The 17,011-nt window shown below is 43.0% G+C and overlaps 1 protein-coding gene across 8 annotated transcripts in view; it reads left to right on the forward strand.

Annotated features, from left to right (window-relative positions):
* SYT7 (synaptotagmin 7) overlaps positions 1-17,011 on the forward strand; it is a 945,664-nt gene that overhangs the window by 241,460 nt on the left and 687,193 nt on the right. The window lies entirely within an intron of this gene.

Below are 17,011 nucleotides of genomic sequence, written 5' to 3' on the forward strand. Positions count from 1 at the left end.
TCTTGGGAGGAGCGAAGGTTGCGGGAGGGACAATATCTTGAGATTAGTGAGGAGATGTATGGAGGAGACAACTCGTGGAGGGCTTTGTATGTTAGAGTCAGGAGTTTGAACTGGATCCTCTGGGTAATGGGTAACCAGTGGAGAGAACGGCACAGTGGGGCTTATACACATAACAATGCAAAAAGGCTGGCACCACAAAAGAAGTAGCAGTAAAATGGTTAGCTCTTTATTGGGATGTCATTAAAATGACATAAATGTAAATAAAAACATAGGCATTAGTGGCTATTGGCTATGTTTTTATTGACATTTATGTCATTTTAAAGACATCCCAATAAAGAGCTAACAATTTTACTGCTACTTCTTTTGTGGTGCCAGCCTTTTTTGCATCGTTTTGTCTGTGGATCTCATTGGTGCTGAGATCTTAGGTTCGGGCACACAGAAGCTCCTCTTTTTGATGAGTGCTCCTCCGTCTTCCATTTTAACTTCTTATACACATGAATTTAAAATTTTACAATCTTTTGGAGCCAAAATCTGCCATGAGATTATATTGCATTATTGATCAGAGGCTTGTATTAAAACAGTTTAACCACTGCTAAATATAAGTGCACCAATACATTAAAGCGTAAGTTATTTTAAAGGACTCCCGAGGCGAATGCTTATAATGTATTTTTACTCACCTCGGGCTTCTTGGTGTCCCCGCTGGCCCTTCTGCACCTGCGCATCCATGTGACCTGGCGCAGTATGCACCAGATGACATAAACGCTCAGGCATGAGAGCCCGTGCAGGCGAAGAAGAGCCGACCCCTCCGGCGGGTCACGATCATTACGGGCGGTGGCGATGACGGTGGTTACAGGTGTCTGGTAATCAATTTTTTTTCTTTTCCAATCATTTTTTATAGCAATCTTGGTACCTTTTCTGTCATTATCATACGGGTAGTCCCTGACTTACGAACGACCCGCCGATACGAACGGCATGGATTCTGTGTTTCCATAGGAACAAGTAAAAAAAAATTCAAATTGGACTTGCAGTTTTTAAGAAAATCGATTATACAAAATTCGAAGAAAAAATGGCTTTTTAACTTGTATAAGCAGGTACAGGGGCAGAGGTGACACAGAGGGGGACACTGGAGGCACAGGGGGGCACAGAGGAGGTACATGGCACAGAGATGGCCCAATGTTCCGACTTAAAGGGGAACTTCAGCCTAAACAAACATACTGTCATCAAGTTACATTAGTTATGTTAATTAGAATAGATAGGTAATACAATCTCTTACTCACCCTGTTTTAAAAGAACAGGCAAATGTTTGTGATTCATGGGGGCTGCCATCTTTGTCATGGGGGCAGCCATATTTTTGGTTGAAAAAAGGTGACAAGGAGCAGGAGACACAGCTCCAACTCTCCTGTGTCCTGATTACCCCTCCCAGCTGCACACGCTAGGCTTCAAATGTCAAAATCAAAATGTAAAAAAAAAAAAATTTTCCCCGAAACAGCAGAACGAGAACAACAACATCAGAAATCCCATCATGCTTTGCACAGCATCAGGGGAAAAAAGCCTGGGCAGTTTTCTTCTGTGCAGCTAAAAATGAGGCTTGTATAAGAGAAACAAAGTTCTGATGCTGTGAAACTGTTAAAGAAACACCAAGCCTTTTCAGTGCTGCTGAGTCGATTTTTAGTCTGGAGGTTCACTTTAAAGAGGCACGTAAGTCTAAAAAAAAAAAAGAGTTTTACTCACCTTAGGCTTTCCTCAGCCCCCTGCAGCTGATCGGTGCCCTCGCCATGTCCCTCCGATCCTCCTGTCCCTGCCGGTGGTTACTTCCGGTTTCGCTGTCAGGAGCCGACAGGCTGGGAACGCGAGTGATTCTTCGCGTTCCCAGCCACAATATTGCCCCCTATACTGCTATTGCGGCAAGGAAGGCCGCAATAGCAGCATAGGGGGAGATATTGTGGCTGTGAACGCGAAGAATCACTCGCGTTCCCAGCCTGTCGGGTCCTGACGGTGAAACCGGAAGTAGCCACCAGCGGGGTCGGGAGGATCGGAGAGACACGGCGAGGGCACTGATCAGCTGCAGGGGGCTGAGGGATGCCCCAGGTGAGTAAAACTCATTATTTTTTTAGACTTAAGGTTCACTTTAAAGTGAACCTCCAGACTAAAAATCGACTCGGCAGCACTGAAAAGGCTTGGTGTTTCTTTAACTGTTTCACAGCATCAGAACTTTGTTTCTCTTATACAAGCCTCATTTTTAGCTGCACAGAAGAAAACTGCCCGGGCAGTTTTCCCCGTTATGCTGTGCAAAGCATGATAAGATTTCAGATGTTGTTGTTCTCGTTCTGCTGTTTTGGTGCAATTTTTTTTTTTACATTTTGAATTTGACATTTGAAGCCTAGTGTGTGCAGCTGGGAGGGTTTATCGGGACACAGGACAGTTGGAACTGTGTCTCATGCTCCCTGTCACCTCCTTTCAACCAAAAAGATGGCTGCCTCCATGACAAAGATGGCAGCCCCCATGAATCACAAACATTTGTCTGTTCTTTTAAAACAGGGTGGGTAAAAGATCTATTCTAATTAACATAACTAATGTAAGTTAATAACAGTATGTTTGTTTAGGCTGATGTTCCCCTTTAAGAACAGATTCAGAACCTACACTCCCTATCTCGTTCGTTAACGGAGAACTTCCTGTATATAACAGAGGCAAATACTCATTTACAGATTTCCAGGTTGTTGAGTTATCTGGTTGTTAAGCTTGGAGGTGTAATCTCCACAGTCAGCATACAACACATAAGCTGACGTGAAGGAGGTACACACACCAGCACAAGGGATCAGGATATCCCCAGTTTAGTGGAGGAGAGGACTGACTCCAATAGGAGATTGTGGTGCACAGGGCCGGTGCAGATCCGAACAGCCACAAACAACACTTTCGTAATAACGTCTCAGCGCAAAGTAGCGCTGAGCGCATAAACCAGGACTGAGGAGATCAGGACAAGTAGACAGAATGAACGCTTGCTAGCTAGCGGCTACTTAGCGACAGCAAGCGTCCAAAACCAGACAGACTGGAATGAGGCAGCCAATGCGTTGCGGCGATGGCGTGCCTCACAAAGACAGGACAGGATAGACAGGAAATAGCAGGATCAAGATAGATGAACGTAACACAGATAAATATACAATAAGTATGTTTTCCTAGCGTATTACAATTACAGCTATCAATGAAACTATTTGTAACGTCTGACTAACATATGTATATATCGGCAATGAACCGATATATGACATAAGACAAGCAAAGTAACAACTTCTAGAACAAGAGCAGAACTAGGAGGACTCGCTGACCCCTTCGCAGGAGTCAGCGCAGTCCACACGGACTAGGAACGAGGTGGGGCACGGGCAGAGTAACAGACTGAATCTGAGACTATGGTAGCCCATCAAGCATTGCAGGAAGCAGTTCTTTATACTGAGGTCATCCAATGGGAGCAGACCTGCAGATTCCCACACAAGTGAATGGTAATTAATCATAGGCTGGCAGCAGGAAAAGGCAGACAATGATATGCAGCCTGCAGGAAAGGGATTGCCCCTCCATAGCAGCAGACAATGTTTGTTTACACAAAAGCATATTAAACTGTCATTAACTTCAGAGCGACTGCAGATGGAATCAGCAACTAGTTTAAGTGCAAACCAAACTATGCAAGAAAATGTATGCAATGACATCAGAACTGCCTGGGTTACAATACCACTGCAGCCAGCAGCAAACGCTGCAGACATGATCATAACATTACCCCCCCCCCCCCCCCCTTAAAAGCGGATACCAGACGCTTTTCGAAACTGAAATTCCCAACAAAACAATCTGACTGATAATTCATGATGACCGGGACAGCCCGGCAAGACCAAATTCCAGAATCAGTCCCCACAAGACTGGACCCATCAGAACCAGAACCTACAGAACCATGCCCGTCAGCACTACAAGCCTCAGTGTGATACCCATCAGAACCACGACTTCCAGAAAAAAGCCCCCAGAAACTCTCTGAGCGATACCCACCGCCTTCCCGGGACTGTCCAAAAACGCCAAAGCCTTTGCAATGCCCACCGGAACTGTCCCTACCAACACAAAACCCACCGTTGAACCAGTCCAAGGTACCAGGACAAGTTTCCTCAGAGATCTCCCAGAACACTTGGAAGCTCCAAAGAGATCCCCACAGGTCAGAACGCCCCTTAGGCTCACATGGAGAACCATCAAGAACCCCTATGGAACCCAGGGCAACTCTAGAGTCAGGGTCACAAGGACAAACATCAAGATCAGGGTTTTTAGGGACCAGAACCATCTCCGGGCATGCAGGCCAACCGGCAACATCAGAACATGTCTTCACTAGGGAAGCGTGTGAGCACGCCAACACAGACACACTTGGGCACTCTGGCATACGAAGCACATCTGGGCACACCGGCACAAGAGAGACTTCTGGGCATGTCAAGGAACTGCAAACCTCAAAGTCAGTCAAGGTAGGACCGAAACCAGGACTGGGCAAAAAAAAATCATCATGACTAGACTTCACAATTACTGGATTCTCACTAAAAAATGCAGGATCAGACTTAGATGTCTCTGATTCCAGCAAAGTTATTAACAAATCATGTTCAGGGGCATTTACAAGACAGGACAAATCTTCTGATGTATGCACCGAACTAGACAGGGTTCCCATAACTTCTTCTGGACTAGACAGAGACTCATCAAATACACTGGATTGGAGCTCATGAAGGGCTGCAAAACAAGTCAGTAGTGCAGCAATCCCCACTGAACTAGGCAAAACTGAGTAACTCACTGGACAGAAAGGGGACTCAGGAACTTCTGCCACACCGGCCAGAGAACCAGAATTTTCCAGGATACAGGGCTGGGTTTCAGAAACACTCATTAACCCGGACTGAAATTCTGAGATTTCTATTATTTTTTCCAGCGAGTCAAAATTATCCTTGTTACAGGGCAAGACTTTTGAAACATTCAGAGGACAGGGCTGGAGTTCCTCGGCTGTTACAACACTGGAGAGGGACTCAACAACATTGGTTAAATCAGACTGTGTACAGGGCAAGGTATCTAACACACTTGCTGACGAGGACAATATTTCAATGGCTTCTGCTTCGCTGGGCAGAAATTCATCAAGTTTTATTAGAGCAGACTGTAATTCCAAAACAGCTGCTAGACAAGTGAATATTACTGCAACACCAACTGAGGTAAGCAGTGCCTCAGACTCCTCTGCTAGAGGGTTTGAAGTATCCAAAGTACTGGGTGAAGCATAAGACTCTGTGACCACAGCTTCACTGGACAGGATCACCGAACAGTCCACACTGCAGGGCAAAACCATGGAAGCACCTGCTGGACAGCATAATGATTCTGTGACCTGAGTTTCATTGGAGAGATCTACTGCACAATTCATGGTACAGGGCAAGTTCACTGGAACATTTTCTGAACACGGTAATAATTCTGCGATTTCGGACTCACATAGCAGACGCTCTGAGTTATTCATGAAACTAGAGTGAGGTGTAGAAACAGGAAGATCAAAACACAATGTTTGCGCATCTAAATCACCATTCAATTGTGAAATTGGAAAATTCAGATGCTGGGGTTCTGAGGTTTCTGGACAGGATTGCTGGGACTCAGAAACTGATGTAGTGCATCTATTGGCATCTGCTGGATCAGACAGGAGTTGAACTTTATTAACACAGGTAATTTCTGCAGAAGTGTTTGCAGAGACAGGCAAGATTTTTCTGGTGTCTGTTTCACTGAACAAAGACTCATGAGTACTGGCTAGGCTGGACTCAGAAGTCAGCAGGACCTCTGGGTCCTCTGCTGAGAAATTTGTGCAGGGCAAGATTAAGGAAGTATTAGTAATTTCTGTCTTACTGGGAAGTAACACTGAGTTATCCATGGTACAGGGTGGAATTACAGGAACTTCAATTTCACACAAAAGGAGCTCTGAATCACTCGCTGAATCAGCCAAAGGTGCTGAAGCAGGCGAGTCCTCAGGAACTGAGGAAGTGGAACAATCTCCACTTGACAGTGTGTCTTCCCTGGTATCAACTGATTGAATCGCATAAAAATCGTCCAAAATCATTCTCCACACATCGATCAATGGAGCCACAAAGTCATACCCACACACACCAGTTTTTATTAGGTTATAGGCAGACTTAATGCATGCATTCAATACTAATTCACTTTTTGCACTGTAAAACTGACAAAATGAACTTGCATCTTTCTTCCATTCATAGACCAGGGCTTCCATCTCTCCTTTCTCAAATGGAGGATCCCATGCATATTTAACAGCTGAGCATTCCGGCTGATCATAGTTTGCAAATGTGTTAGTGGCAGAAACATACATTGGGTTATTTAGCAGGTGATTGGCCGATTTCTTATTCCTAAGGATCTCCAATACCTGTAGCAAGTGTTGAACTGTAGTGTATGCAAATTTCCCTTGCTGCACGAATAAATTGATCTGTTCAATACTCTGTAATATATCTTCATAATCATATTCAGATATTTCATTTAAACAAGAACTTTTATTTTCCCTGGCTAGCAATGAAAGTTCATTAGTAGTTTCATAGGTCTATTTGACTCCCCTGAATGGTGACTGAATTTCATTATCTGCTACTGGCGGAGTCTCATTACAGATCTGATGCGCAGTCGCCAAGGGCAACGACTCCGCTGATTGTAACGCTTTTCTTTTGGAGCGTTTACGTTTGGCTTTAGACCCTACTGCCTTAGCAGAAGAAAAGTTATCAGAACAATTATCTGCTTGCTGATTATTTTTGTAGGCAGTAGAAGGAGCAGCTGATTGACAAGCTGCCAGGAGCTTATCAAAAGGGCTAGGCAAATCGGTTTTGCGCAGCCAGTTATGGATCACAAACGCTAGAAATTCCAGTGGTCTCTCTTTTAAATTGGTATGATCCAAGACATCGTAGGCCCACTGAAACAATCTTCCCTTAAATAAAACATAAACTAGCTGGGGGGCCCACGTTGAAACAGGAGTAGCCTGGAGCTCGGGATTGGCCAGGAACCTGGTACATTCAGAAAAAAACTCATTTTCTGTTTCAGAATTGAGTTTTTCAAATTTCTTAAAGGAACAGGAACCATAACAAACAGTGTAATTTTTGCTGGGAACCCCCCCCCCCCACAATGGGAATTGGTAATGGGGCTACCATAATGTTAAGCTTGGAGGTGTAATCTCCACAGTCAGCATACAACACATAAGCTGACGTGAAGGAGGTACACACACCAGCACAAGGGATCAGGATATCCCCAGTTTAGTGGAGGAGAGGACTGACTCTAACAGGAGATTGTGGTGCACAGAGCCGGTGCAGATCCGAACAGCCACAAACAACACTTTCGTAATAACGTCTCAGCGCAAAGTAGCGCTGAGCGCATAAACCAGGACTGAGGAGATCAGGACAAGTAGACAGAATGAACGCTTGCTAGCTAGCGGCTACTTAGCGACAGCAAGCGTCCAAAACCAGACAGACTGGAATGAGGCAGCCAATGCGTTGCGGCGATGGCGTGCCTCACAAAGACAGGACAGGATAGACAGGAAATAGCAGGATCAAGATAGATGAACGTAACACAGATAAATATACAATAAGTATGTTTTCCTAGCGTATTACAATTACAGCTATCAATGAAACTATTTGTAACGTCTGACTAACATATGTATATATCGGCAATGAACCGATATATGACATAAGACAAGCAAAGTAACAACTTCTAGAACAAGAGCAGAACTAGGAGGACTCGCTGACCCCTTCGCAGGAGTCAGCGCAGTCCACACGGACCAGGAACGAGGTGGGGCACGGGCAGAGTAACAGACTGAATCTGAGACTATGGTAGCCCATCAAGCATTGCAGGAAGCAGTTCTTTATACTGAGGTCATCCAATGGGAGCAGACCTGCAGATTCCCACACAAGTGAATGGTAATTAATCATAGGCTGGCAGCAGGAAAAGGCAGACAATGATATGCAGCCTGCAGGAAAGGGATTGCCCCTCCATAGCAGCAGACAATGTTTGTTTACACAAAAGCATATTAAATTGTCATTAACTTCAGAGCAACTGCAGATGGAATCAGCAACTAGTTTAAGTGCAAACCAAACTATGCAAGCAAATGCATGTAATGACATCAGAACTGCCTGGGTTACAATACCACTGCAGCCAGCAGCAAACGCTGCAGACATGATCATAACACTGGTGTAGCTATTGCCTGCTTTCCATGAAGCATTAGACTTGTGTCTATATATTTTTTTTATTGCAGTACCTGTTATGCCATTTGAGCAAGCATATACAGTATTTACATATATACATATATTTTGTCACCTATTCTCGTTACTTGTCATATATCCCACAGCCCACGGTGTTGTTTTTTTAATTGGTTTTATTTGTATAGGCATTTAATAAAAATTGTTGTTATATTATCAGCGTTGTTGAGGCTATATTTATATTATTTCCAACATGGATGTCTTTTTGTTTATGATTTATATTTGCCAGAACACAACATTATTCTGGGTCCAGAAGTTTAATGCCAGTTTCAGAGGATTTGCCTTTTGTCACAAGATATATGACAGCATATGTCTAATTGGCACATCTATACTACAGCAATAAATCTCATCTCCACATTTTATTCTAAGTAATCCCTCCCAGCCTAACTGAATGCTGAACCCTCACTCACCATATACTCACTCCTAGATGTCACCATCCTTCGTTGCCATGTGGCCCCACTGTTCTATTAGACTACCAAACTTTTTACCTGTTCTAATTCCACCCGTTCCAACAACTTTCAGCACTCAGAACCTGTGGGACCAGGGCCATCTCTGGCAGTTTTGGTGGTCCAGGCAAGTCACCTGCTAATCATTAATGCCAATTTAGTTGTTAAATTTACAATCCATTCCTTTCTTAATGGAACTAGCAGTTGTGTAAGAGAATTCCATAAGGTACAATGTGCTAAAAAAATAGCTCCTTCATGCCCCCTCCTGTATTCCAAAGCATCTGTTTGGTTTGCCTATACCTACAAATAGCCTTATCTGCACTGAGCCAGCATTGACTTTTCTCCTAGGCTGCAACATGTAGCCACACTATAACCAATGTATATCTTGGAGTTGCATGAAGTCAGTGGCTTTTACATCCAGATGGTAGAAAAGGATGGGGGATGAGTGGCAGGAGCACCACACCCCATCTCAGTAGGGCAATGGCATGGTGATTGGCCTCCAGATTCTGGCAGAGACCTAGAAAGGAGCTCCAGTGAGACTGAAAATGTTGGGGTCTGCATGTGTATAATGTAGTGTATGAGGGGGGGGGGGTCCTCCTTAGTGTTGAGGTAGATGATAGGGGAAACCGCTTCAGGCCACTATAGTACTTTGAAATGTTGCATCTTTTTAGTACATATCTTTAGTAGTTTTCAGCCTATTTATAAAAGAGAGCTCTGTAATAAACATGCCCTTCTTTTGGTTGGCAGTGAGGGGAGTGGGTGATTGCCACAGGAGGACAGGACTCTGCAAAGACGTTGTGACTATTAAGACAGCATTGTTGTTCAGTGGCTATTCAGTCGTGTCTGACTCTGCAACCCCATGTATCAGAGCATGCCAGGCCCCTCTGTCCTCTACCGTTTCTCGGAGCTTTTCCATGCTCCTTTTTATGGCTTCCATGATAGTATATAGCCATCTCATTCTTTGCCGTCCCCTCCTCCTTTTGCCCTTGATCTTTCCCAGCATCAGGGTCTTCTCCAATGAGACATATACCAAAGCGGCAAAAGCTCAACTGTGGCACCATTGCTGTAGCTTCTGGGTTTTTGTATATAACGGGGCAGTACAATGGGGAATGAGGGTTTGAGAATCAAAAGGCCATAATGCTGGCTGTGGAAAGGTGAGTGGGAGAGTGGTATAAAATGGTATAAATAAGCTTTAAATGTCCGTGTAAATAGGCGTTTATTGCCTTTATTTCCTTTACCATTAGGTTTACATTTTTCCCATGTGAGCTAATGATATTCTGTGAATTGTATAAAGACATAGTGTGCTCTGCCTTATGGGAAATGCACACACCACACAATACATTTACCAGCTCTTCCAGTGTACATAGAACCAGAAGCAAACATGCGTGCAGCTGTAGACACAAAGCTTAGACTAGTTCCGGACAACAGCAGCCACCGTGTCTGAAGTAAGCAGGATTAAGCCTTTAAGGGTTAAAGATTTTGCTTGCACCCAAATACAGCTCTGATCTCTTTGTGTAAATAAAGGTGTATTCCTCAGTTAAAGTTTGATTTATTGCTACTCCATCCGGGTAGCTGTAGAAACTGACTTGCACGTAGCAGTTGCTAGTGTCATGTACTTTTAATGTGCTGGATTTATTTATCTAGAAGAAAAGTGCTGACAGAAAAAGTCCCTCTAAACTGCTGAAGCCAAGATTTATAGATGGGCTCCAAGCTGAGCTCCATCATAACAAGTTCAAAAGCTTGCTGGGAATTTACCAGCTTGTCAGAATGTCTCCTGATAGCCTTTTCTTCTCCAGAGCCAGGTAGCTCCTAGACAAAATCTTTTCCTTGATTGTTTTGTATGTATATATTCTGCCTGGCATAAGATTATTTTTCTACTCGTCCACTAGGTGGCAAGTTTCTGTCATAATTTAACTGTGCGTCATCTTAAAGGAAAACAGGAACAGATACAGCTGACCCATTTTTTTCGAAATTCTTCTTTCCTGGTTTTTGACCTAATTTTTCAATTTAAAGGGACAGTGTCGTGTGAGGGATATGAAGACTGCCTTTTTTTTTCCTTTTTAAACTACGCCAATTGCCAGGCTGGTCCTGTGTGTCTGAGGCAGTGGTCACGCTTGCCAAAAATCAAGTGTGTTTCCGCAATACGAAAAAAGCACATAATGCTTCCCAATGCACAATTGCAGTGCAATGGGAGCAATGTGCGTTTTCCAGCAGCGGTAACAAAATACCGGTACTGCTGCTTTTTTTTAATTGCTGACAGACAGCTGCTCTCATCTGGCTGATGGCCAACAGTGCAGATTCATCCGCAGAACAATGCTGCGATTTTTCTGCGGAATCAAGTGTGATCCCTGCCTTTCAGCCACAGACCCAGAGCGAGTATGAACATCAAGTGCTCAGATTTAAAGTCTTGCCATATTAGCTGAATGCTTGTCTCAGGTGTGAGATTCAGACACTACTGCAGCCTAAAGGATCAGCAAGTCTGCCAGGATATTGGCATTCCTTAAAAGGAAATGAATGTGGTAGCCTCTACATCCCTCTCACTACTGGGTCCCTTTAAGTACGTTCTCCATTAGTAGCTGCAGAGGAAGGAGCCATCCATCCAGGACATAGACACAGCAGCTGCAAGCAGACATATCCAATCTTACCAGAGCTGATGCCTTTGTGAGACCACCGGGTTATTAACCCACACACACCTGAGTGCTGATATTGTCCCATGACCTTACGAGCTAGCGCATAAGGTGAGCCACTTTATAGCAGGGAGGTTTTTGCCTGTCACACACAGGGAGTGCATGTTTTCTTCCTTTCTATCCTCAAGGTTTAACACTGGGCACGAGCCTAGAGGTACCAGTGCCTAGTGTTAGGCACAAGCCAAGACGTACTCTGGTACCTCTAGGAATGTGCCTAGTGTTAACCTTGAGGATAGAAAGGAAGAAAACATGCACTCCCTGTGTGTGACAGGCAAAAACCTCCCTGCTATAAAGGTTCACAAACCAGCGCTCACTATCCTGCATAGAGGGCTGGATGGGACTAAAGGTATACGTGCCGATAGCCATGAAGGGACTTTGGCTATATGTTCTCTTAACATGTTAGTATCAGCCCTCATGAACTTCATCACATAGGAGTGCTTTAAAAAAGGGCACTGAACAACATAGCATCGTTCAAAAAAGGTGTAGTGCCTGATGCTAGACTGAACACCAAACTCAATGGACTGTTAGCATGCCATCATATAGGATACAAATGGATAGCATTATGCCCACCCTCCGCATGTGGAGCAAGCAAGTAACAACCTTCTGCCAGGTTTATTACAGCCTGCATCACAAACAGTTTGGTCTACTATGACTAAACAAAAGTAGCAACTTTATTTTCCTTTGCATGGCCTCCAGTATGTCTCCTTTTCTTGTTGACTTCTAGATGGACAACATTAGCAGAATCACTGCTGAGGAATAGATTGATGGGTACAGGAAAGTCTTACATTATTCATTTTGCTTTATGTTGTATACCTATAATTTTATGAAGTGATGTCAGCAGAAAGCCTCTTCCCAGAGTCCCCTTTGGCTTTGCAACCAGCCAGTATTGCGAATACACTTGGTGGAGTATGTATCAGGGATCTCTTTGTTATATTAGCTGGGAAATGGCAAGGAAAGGAGACCTGTTTTGGCATGTGCAAAAAAGATCTCACTGCATAAATATAGTTCATTTTGGATTGTTAAAATATGTTTAAATCCGTGTTTGATTAAATTCTTTGCAATACAGGGAAGTGACTAGGTCCTTAAGACTAGGGCTTAAAGCGGTTTAAAACCCTGACATAATATTCAATAAAAACATGTTTTCTTACTTTTTATATGCCATACGGTTATCATATTTGCACTTGTGCATAAGTATTATTATTCATTTAGATATTATAAGTTCCCAAAAGTACAGTTTTTTGCTTTGTGAGCTGACTTTGCATTTTATTAATAACTGGTTTTATTCATTATGTAGTGAAGACAAGAAAGGCTTTGACTCTCTGTCTGTGTTGAGATGCTTCTCCACAGTCTGAGAATGTGTCACATTCCTCACTTGATACATTTAAGTAAACACAAGATAACATTATCTAAAGTTCAGATGCGTCCACATTTCACTACACTGAACTTTCAAGCTCTGTGTGTAACCCTTCAAATGCTGGTCTAGTAAAAAAAAAAAATGCTGGTTGCATTTAATATGCTGTAAATAATGTTTTAGAGTAAAGATGAAATGCTGGGTTATATTCCGCTGTAAGAAACCCTGCATTGCTTAAAGTGTATATGAGCCAGAAACCTCTGGATCCTATAGAGGATTCCCCCACCATCCTCTGGCTCTGTTTTACTTTGCAGGTTCAGAACGATTGCTTGCGCTCATGTAAGAAGAGCACTGCAGCCCCGATGTTAAGGAGGGCAGCGGTTGCAGCAGAGAGGAGTGCCTGAGATGCCTCTGTAGAATCTAGATGCTTCTCTCTTCTTTGGTAAGTATGTTTTTTTCTTATCCTTTTTTTGCTTCGGGTTCTCGTTAAGTGATAAGTGACCTGTTTTTTGGTCACCCATTCCTAGCAATTCCTCAGCTCTGAAGGACATGTGGCCAGTCATCAGCATAACTTGCCTTTGTCTTAGGGATATTAGCCCAAATCCCAGTTGTGCCCAGTCGGTATAGCTGGGGAGGGTAGGAATGGAAGCTCACGTCTTAAATTTCTAAATTTAAATGTAATTCTCTGAGTGATCATTCTGTGAAAACACAGAATCAGCACCATGGAGAGCGCATAAAATATTGCTTGTTAAAATTAGTTTTTAGCTGAATCAGCTTACAAAGCAATATTAGTTCTTCAGAGGCAAAAAAAAATCATCTGGATGATGCATCTTAGATTACAGGCAAAAATAAATCTTCACTGGGTTACACATTTACATATATCAGTTCATAGTGCACTAGCACCTTAAACTGTCAGCTCTATGCACCCTAGCCAGCAGAACATAAGGTAGATTGATACAAAAAAAGTTGTTTGTAGTGCTACTTTTGTATCAAATATAACATATATATTAGAAATAACAACTACTGTATATACTCACATATAACCCTAATTTTTCAGCACAAAAAATTTGCTGAAAAGTCACCCCCTCGGCTTATATGTGAGTCAGTGGAGCAGAACGGATGGTGGAGCAGGTTTTGTTACTGGCAGAGGAGCTTAAGGATTGTGCACTAGTGATCTTGCTCTTACCAGCTTGCACCCTGCTGTGTCCGTGCAATCCATCCCCTGCAACATGGTGTGCTGCTCAAGACTACCTGTGTCCTCTGGCTTGTGGAGCAGAGCGAGCAAGCAGCATTGTCAGCTGTTCAATGATCGGCGATTCTTCCTGTGCAGCAATTGCTGTGTCTAATGAGGGGCATATCAGGCTACTGTGGAAAGAGCTATACTAGGTAGCGGGCTTATACGCAAGTTAATCATTCTTTCCTGGTTTCTGCAGGAAAAGTGGGTACCCCGGCTTATACGCGGGTTGGCTTATACGCGAGTATATACGGTGTGTACTGTGTATATATATATATATATATTTGCAACTAGTGATTATTTTGCTGTGCCGTTTTCAGTGAAAGTAGTCTATAATTATGTATTTATTCCCTTAATGCTTGGACTTTATTTCACAGGTTTGTCACAGGTTTGCTTCAGTTTATATACTGTTTTCCTCAGTGTTTTGAATACTCTTTTAAGCATTTCCTCTATATTTCCCTCTGGACTTCTCAAACAGGAACAAAACCATTTAATTTATGCAATGTGACAGATAAAGAAAATACATTTTCACCCTGGAATATAGCATATAAGAGTATAACTTTTATTAATCATGCATTAAAAACATTACTGTTTAAAAAAAAACCAAAAGAAAATCTGATAAATATCCATTTGTACTGCCCCTCTAGTTAAAAGCACAGCACATGACTGTGTAAATTATCCACCATCTTAACACATCGAGGCTCTACCCATTGTGTACATATCACCATCTAGCTTGCATCACAAGCTGACCTATATACAACATGTGATATATTCCATGTCATAGGTCAGTGCTATGCTATAGCAAAACAAAACAGCTTAGTTGGATTGCCTTATAGATACTTCATACAAGCTTTAAAAAATCTATAGAGCTCCATGTACCATGTCTCTAAGAGCAATCTCACTTTGGCTACTAGAAGGAAAGTGGGTGGTAAGATCAGGACTGTACACCCCAAGTAAAATCAGACATATGAAAAGAGTGCTAGGACTCACTCATCTTCAAAGTGCTGGTTTAAAACCATGCCATATAATGCCAGAGGAGGTTCCTCCATCAGAATATCCACTGGGTGTCACAACGAATAGACTTATTCTGAACTGACTTACAGGTGGCAACCCATTGAAATATGTACTTCTGCTCTGTAATTCTGTTTTTCTCCAGCTCCTGGGTGAAAAATGCTGATGGTGTTTACGGCTAAGCAAGATCCAGAGGAGCGTTTACAATTAGCACATTGAAGGAAACCGGTGCACAGGCCTTATAAATGTTGCAGAGATCACCCTAACTTAGGGGAAGGCAGGTTGACACATTACAGTACACATATTTTAAAACAACAACCGCCACTCAAATGATCTTTTGTGCAAAAACCATACATTTATTGTATAAAATACTGTGGAAACCATCCTGTAAACTAAGAACCCCCATAAAAACAAGATGTGGGCATCACTCTAGGAGTACTCCTGGAAAGCACGCACGCCACAACTCCACTCATAAACACACACAGAAATTGGTCGGCCGACCTAAAGTCCTGATGCATATGAATATGGAGAGCGCGAACAATTCTGCTTAAAGTGGGAACAGGATATCAAAAATGCAACCATAACTTCCTATTTGGACTTCACGTGGCTGTATTGTAAAAGTTCATTCATCCACGAGTAGCATAGCAGCGTCAATCAGCCAGCAAGGAAATGCCAGTAAACCGCAACATCCCAGCAGAGTACTGCTGTTTCACATAGAGACTCTGTTGTTCATACTTCACCGCTCACTCGCGGATTCCGACTTGGTCCTTGTATGCGTCAGAGTTCCTCTTTGTAGTCTTCTGCGGCGTCCCGCGGCTGGCAGGTACCTGCTCCGTGATCTGGCTCGCTACAACGCCTCCCAGTTCACCACGCTCTCCATGAGTCCCATGAGCGTTTACAATTTCCTGCATGCCGGCTCGGTACATGCCCAGGCACCAGGAACTCCAATGTACAAGCTTAATCATTTAAATCGTGGCTTTCTGGCCAGAAACTATGTAGACTCCTTAAAAATCAGTCAACAAAAGTCCACCAGTGATCAGCTACTTTAAATCCAATCCTCAGTGATCCCAATATATTTAAACATTTTTGTCTCCTGTATGTATAAGATGATCTGCACATAGCATGTAACTATTCTGTATTGAGCCACCAGCTCACCACTACATGTAAGGCAATGCCCTTACTGACTATTCAGAAATGGACTGCACTTTAAACTTGAGCCTCATCCACCAATGGATCACAAGCCTCATAGGTAATGCCAGCTATGGCTCAGAGATAATGGTCACCTCTTGTGTCCACCTGTTATCACAATGCCTCCACAGAGAGGAAGATTACAATAGTGAAGCCTGTTTATTTCTCATTACAAAATACTGCAAAGACCATTCATATCCCACAATGATAAACATCCTGATGGCCTACTAAAACATTCACTCCAAGGGTGCCAATTTTTTTCAAATTGTGATTAATGGTCTGTTGAACCGAAAGAGTAATCTCACTATCTTTAACTCCGTTTCATGGGGTATTGAAGTATAGGGGCATTGAACATTCACTCCAAGCAGAATGTCAGAGTCCCTCGGTTAAATCCTTCGAGTGACTGCAAAACATCACAAGTATCCCATACAGGGGAAGGCAGAGCACTCACCATGTCTTTATTCATCAAGGAGATCACTCACATTTTCATGTGGACGCTAAATCGCCAACAAGTTACGTTGATGGCCTGGATGGATTTTATTATTTTTGCGCAACATTGGAAGGACAAAACAGATATTTTATAATGATCCACTTTCATGAAATTCCATGACTGATACATCATGGAGGGTGATGTCGAAATTTATAACAAATTCCAAGTTTTCTCTGCTTCGGACAGGGAGTAATGAAAGTCCCATGCCATGGGAGTTAGGGGAAATTATTGAACTGCTGATTCCTCTTCACATTCTTGTTCTGCTTTGAAGGGAGGACCCTCTTCATCATTGAGTTTGATGCCATGTTCTCTTGTGTTTGAATGTATCTGGACC

This window comes from Hyperolius riggenbachi, chromosome 11 (genome assembly GCF_040937935.1).
Source record: "Hyperolius riggenbachi isolate aHypRig1 chromosome 11, aHypRig1.pri, whole genome shotgun sequence".
NCBI classification, from domain to species: Eukaryota; Metazoa; Chordata; class Amphibia; order Anura; family Hyperoliidae; genus Hyperolius; species Hyperolius riggenbachi.